Source organism: Prosopis cineraria, unplaced genomic scaffold (assembly GCF_029017545.1).
Source record: "Prosopis cineraria cultivar Desert tree isolate PC_DT_omini unplaced genomic scaffold, ASM2901754v1 PC10, whole genome shotgun sequence".
Taxonomy (NCBI): domain Eukaryota; kingdom Viridiplantae; phylum Streptophyta; class Magnoliopsida; order Fabales; family Fabaceae; genus Prosopis; species Prosopis cineraria.
Window position 1 is genome coordinate 16,473,951 of NW_026555341.1, and position 6,254 is coordinate 16,480,204.

Genomic DNA, 6,254 nt, shown 5'->3' on the forward strand with positions numbered 1-6,254 from the left:
TTGTGTTAAAAAAATAAAAGTTTAAAAGATAGACCATTAGAAGAGCTCCCTAAATAAGCACTCCTAAAGATCTCATGGAAATAGTTAAAAAAAAAAAAAGATAGGCTTTTAAGAGTTCTCAAAGGATAAGTATTCCTAAAGGTAAAGTAAAAAAATTAAAAAAAATCCTCTTCTTTAGTAGCGCTTTCTGTCTAAATGCTCCTAAAAGATTTTGTTAAAAAAAATAGTTTTTCCTAAGCGCTCCTAAAGACATAGGCCTAGTTAAGCGCTCCTAAATAGTAAACTTTATTATAAAAGAGAATATTTCTTTATTTTGATATTTATTATTATATTAATTATGTGATAAAAATAAAAATTAAAATTTTAATTAAATTTAATTATTTTGTTAATTTTTTACAAATTTTTTTTAAATAATCACCCCTTCTAGAGTGCTGCACTTAGAGCGTTTTAGAAGGAGAGGGCTTATTTTCTACTTTCTGCTGTTCATTTTTAAATCGACTCCCTTATTTTGAACCCTCTCTTGCTTTGTATTCCTCTTCCGCTTCTCTTTTCATCTCCTCTCCTCTCCCAAAGCTTGTTGCTGTTGAACCTCGCCATAGAAGCCATCAATTGAAGCTCTCGACGCCATGAAGTCTGAGAGGCTCCATTGAAGTCAAAACCCAGCAAAGCCATAGATGCCTTGCCATCTCGGTTGCACTGTCATGGCTCGTGCCAAGCTGCTGCTCCCTTGTTGTCGAGGCAGTGCCGCCAAAGTGTCACACTCTGAAAGCAAAGGGTGATCAGCACGGGAGCAAATCACTTCACACATTTCCATAAACCTAAAAATAAAAATTCATTCTGTTTTTCAAAAAAAAATCAAATTATATGAAAATTCTAACACTTTTGATATTAATTGTCATAATGCTTCAACATGTTTGTAGAAATTTTGGTAGAACCTTCCTTGTAAATAGGATCTCCTAAAATATTCTACAACATAAAAATGGTCATAGAATATATTATCAATCAGGAGCTTAGCTCCTTCCAGCCAGCAAACTATATATAAATCAAAATAAAGTCCTAGTAACAATCTATGTAGAGAAACTAACTTTTCTTCTAAATTTAAAATATATGAGTCTTAAAATATTTACATCAAAAGGTAACAATACCGTGCAAAATTTTCACCAAATATAACTATATTTCCCTTTAGAGGTCAGAGGTAGAATTAGCATTAGCTAATGAATCTGAGACCAAAATAAATTTTTCATTGAATAGCATTCCCAAAATAGTATTTAAAAGAATTAAAATAATAAAATCAAATAATAATACAGGCTAACTAAAAAGATGAAAAATTAACATAATAACTTTATAAGTATGTAAATCATGATCATAACCATAAAATGAAAGTGAATTGGAAGCACTTGTTCTATCATGCTAAAAGAAAACAAATTATTCATATATAAATCAAAATAATATACTTGCTAATTGAAACTATTAAAATTTCAAAAACACATGTTAATCAAAATTTAGAATTTGTGAGAACTCAACATAACAAGTAACAAGCGTGGATAGACAGTTCACAAGGGTAAATAACCAAATGCAGCCAAAGCCAGGAAACAAACATGGACTCACAGTCCACAAGGATAATACTAACCAAACGAGGCTTAGGGCCACGAAATCAAATGTGGCTACAAAGCCTATGAATAACAAACGTGAGAACAAAGCCCATGAAACAAACTAGCTATTTATTAATCAGAGTGCATTATAGGTTAACGGAACTGCTGTTAGCAGCAGTGCTTTGTTTAGAGTTCTTTTGAAAATCACATTTCAAACATGCAAGAAAAATAATTATTTCTGCAATAAAATTATCATTCTCAATGCCAAAATCGCATGTATTGTTTCAAATCTCAAAATTTGCCAAAATAATATTTATAGCTAATATACAAACTTGCATTAACTGAGTAACTAAGAAATTTCAAAATTTAATAAATAAAAATTCCTTCATCAATATTTGAAATATGTTTCTTGAAGAAAAATAAATGTACATATCATAATTTAATTATCCTTCATTAATATTTCATGATTTTTAAAACTAATATAATTCATAAGAGTAAAATATTTTAATAAAAGACTATTAAAAATAAATTAAATAGGATGCTTTTCACTTGTCAAAACTCTAAATTTTCAAAATATTCTGTTTTCAATTTTTACTAGAATTCGTTTCTTCTACATACCTATTAAGGTATAATAAATGAAGCTTTAAGAGATTTCCAATGTTTAATATAATTCCAAATTAGCCATCATCATCTAAAACTCAAAACTAAATTTATAATTTAAAGTTAGTCCAAGCATTATCATTCATCCTTATGACTTTCTCCATAAAACTTTAGCCATGTCATTCTATTTTCCTTGAGGTAAAATTTTCTCTTAGACTTTCTACCAATTACTTTAGGTGCATAAATTCAACAAGTTCAATTCCTATAAGCATTTCAACAAGCATATCATAGGTGCCAATATTTAAGTTGTATATCTAAACTATTCTCGCCCAATCTTTCCTTAATAATTATTTTAACATAAATCAATCAAAATAAGATTTATTTAGCTCCAAAATTTTGTCCCATATATATATATTATTAATCTTTAAAATGAAATTCAAATTTGAGTCTTCTCCCTCCAATAACAGCACGGCAACAACAGCAACAGAGGGCATGCATAATTGTTTTTTTTTTTTTTTTCCCAACTCCAATTATCCACATACAATCACGGACAGCAACAGGGGAGCCAGATTTTGCCACTTTAATCACCAGTTCACATATACACAGAGCAAGAGAAGCGAAACGTGAAGCTTCCTCACCTTAACTCGACAGAAAGCAAGGATGAAGAAGTTGAAACAAACGGCTGAACAGGGGAGAGGGAAGCTGAATGCTACTCGCAAGAAAGCACAGCAACCGAATCAGCAACAACAACCCAAGCTCACAACAGCAGTACCGTAGCTCCGGCAACTTGGTCTCTCATCCCGGCAACCTCTCAGACACAAACGACAAGGGAGAACAGCAGCAGACGAAGAAAGAAGAAAAACAGAGTTGGAAGACATGAGGCACCTGGATGTCGCTGAGCAGTGGCGAGCCTCCTCTGATGTCGGTGACAACAAGGAATGAAGAAGGATAGAGAGCAAAACTAAAGGCTCTAGATCTCTCTCTCTCTCTCTCTACGCGTAGACCGACTGAATAAGGAAGAGAAAAGGAGAAATTTAATCTGACGAGGGGGAGTGTAGAATGGTAATTTCATAGAGCTTAAATCACAAGGAAAAATAGACATCCTCCGTTTCTGCTTCTGCAGACTCGGACCTTAGACCTAATGTATGGGTTGTTTACACACCTCCACTACATGAGCCTCTCTTCATATTATAATTTAATTGTCCCAAGAATTAACATAACCACAATGAAAATGCTACAACAACATGTAAAATTGTCATATATTTTTTCTGGGTTATTACACGAAGTCACTGATCTGCTCCAGAAGTCGCTTAAGTCTGTCCATCCGTCCAGATCTCCTCTCCCTCTTTCGTGCCGCTATTGTGCCGAAACTCGCTGAAGATGAGCACGTTCACACTTTGCGGTGTTCTGGTTTCACGACCACGTCTCAGATCTAATGCTTGTAATACTGCAGAAAATTTTTATTTTCACTCTCCTCTTATTGCCCATCGACAATGTTTAACTTCTGAACTTTGCGCTTTAAATTTAATATCCTTCTACTTTTTGACAGGAAATGATCATAGCGAGTCCCGATCGTGCTTCGCAAAGAGTAAGCTACCTTGGATTCTTCCTTCCTTCCTTTTTTTTTTCACATTGTTGGATTTATTTTCTTTATTTTCATACCAAATTCTTCAACTATTTGTATGCTCAATTTCATTTTTACACTTTTGTTTCATAGACATTGGGCCCAGGGAAAACAATTCTTGCATGATATTGTTGCACATGGTCACAATGGAATTGATGTCGACAAGTAAGTCATGCTTTTGAAATAATACTCGTGCTATTGAAATAATTTATGCGCGTACGGGTTCGACTGCATTGTTCATGACACCCGTGCTTGTGGCCAAGGATGCAGCTTTCAGCAGCTGGCGAGACAACACTTGCACTTAAGTAATAAAAGAAACTCAAAAGCTTGGAGGTACTTATTGACCATTCTTATCTTCATTTGTTCTAAATCCTTTTCATGTAGATAATTAAACTGTTAATTCTCTTATTCTTTTCCTTTTTATGTTGCAACTGTGTTGTTGTGCATATTGCATTTTTTTTCATTATTTAATGAACTTCTATTTGTTCTGTTGAGAGGATATTGAATCATGGAGTTATGTTGGAGTATTTGTGTTTCTGTGTCTGAGATATATCAGTGCAGCTTTCTTCCATCTAGCTTGCATTTGTGGCTTAATTTATTAGGGTTACACTCTTGATACTTTTTTTATAGCAGTAAAGTATTAGAGATGTATATTAATTTTAGCATTGAAAACATTGAAATTAACTTTTATGATGATATTTTTTATGTAAACAATTGCTACTGATAGGGTGGGGATCAATAAATGTAATTATTAAATTTATCATGGTAGATTCATGGTACACTGGTTCAAAAGCTTTGCGTCTCTCAATAACCATAGCTGTAAAGACATATGCCTATTCTTGTATTTCTATCCAACTGGTTTATATTATATTTTATTATTTTAGTTTTGATTAGCCATTATGCAATGAGCTATCAATTTGGCTTTGAAATGTAAATCTCTTTCATTCTTTGTATATATGATGTGTATTATTGACCTTGCAAATTTCAGTTCATTGGTTGAGGGTTTGAGAGAGCAACTTATTTAAGATATTGCTTACTGAGACGATTATTCATGTTCTCTATATACAATTATTGCATGAAGACATCCTGAGTATAACGCTTAGTGGCTGCTCTTACGTATAAGTATAGATAAAGATCACTTGAAGTTAATTGCTGTAATTATTTATCTTTTTGTAGGCTGGCGTAATTGTGGAAAGAAATTTTTTTCCTTTTAAATAATTTTTTTCTTATAGTACAATGTTTAGAAGATTATACTAAAAATCTTTGTACTAATTTTGATGTTAGACTAGTTGATTGAGATTGTGGCTACCAAACCCACAAAAACATTGTATATTTTTAAATTCAAATGAAAGTATATTTTTCTTGTTATGTTCAATTTTTTACTTTAGAATATTATATTTAAATTTATGAAGCATGTAACATTATATAAAAAAATGAGTTGCTTTTTTTAAAAATAAAAAATGAGGCTACCAGAGCGCTTTCTTTTGATAGAACTATGGTGACCTTATTGGAGCGCTTGTGTTTAGAAGCGCTCTCCTAAAGGTAGCTTACAAGAGCGCTTGTGAGCAAAAGTGCTTTTGTAGAGGGGTTTACAGGAGTGCTTTTAAAGGAAGTGCTCTTATAAGCTACCCTTACAGGAGCACTTCTAAAGTGCTCTCTTATATATAGGAGCATTAGCTACGGGAGCACTTTTAAAGCGCTCCTACAGATAAAAAAAATAAGCGCTTTAGAAAGTGTTTTTGGTAGTAGTGTGTGGTCTAACGTTTGCTCCATGCGGTCCACACGCATAACAATACTCGAGCAATATTTAATTAATCTACATGATTAAGCAATAATTATTAATTATGACTCTAATTAAACTCTGAAATCACTAAATTTTGAATATCCATTATATCCAAAGATTTCATTTTATCAATTTCAACTCTTTCAACACACTTCATCAATCTCGTTTAGCACCCAAACATACTAATATTGCCAATCATTTACCCACATTGTTTCAAAATTCCAAATTTCCATATAGGGTTCATCCAAACCCTTATCAAAAATTTCAAACCACTTTACAATTCATAAACTTAGGTTTAAAATCATGATTTAACTCCAAGACCTTAATTAAGTCAATGGGTTCGATCAAACTCCAAGGAAATACGAATCAAGCTTCAACCACACCCCCAAAACTACAAAAAATCAGCATAAAAGAGAAAGGAAAATGATAGAAAGCTTACCAATGTGGATTCCAAGCTCAATATACTCCCCAATTGATGTTTTTCAAGAAAATCCTAACACACTCAAGTCCTCCTCTTTGATCTCTCTTCTGTTTCCTTCTTTTATCCTTTGAAATCAGACGCATTTCGTGTCTGGTTTAATCCTAGAATTGGCCATGCGTCATGGCACATGGCACAGCAACTACCACATGACTTTTTGGCCACCCTCTTAAGCCT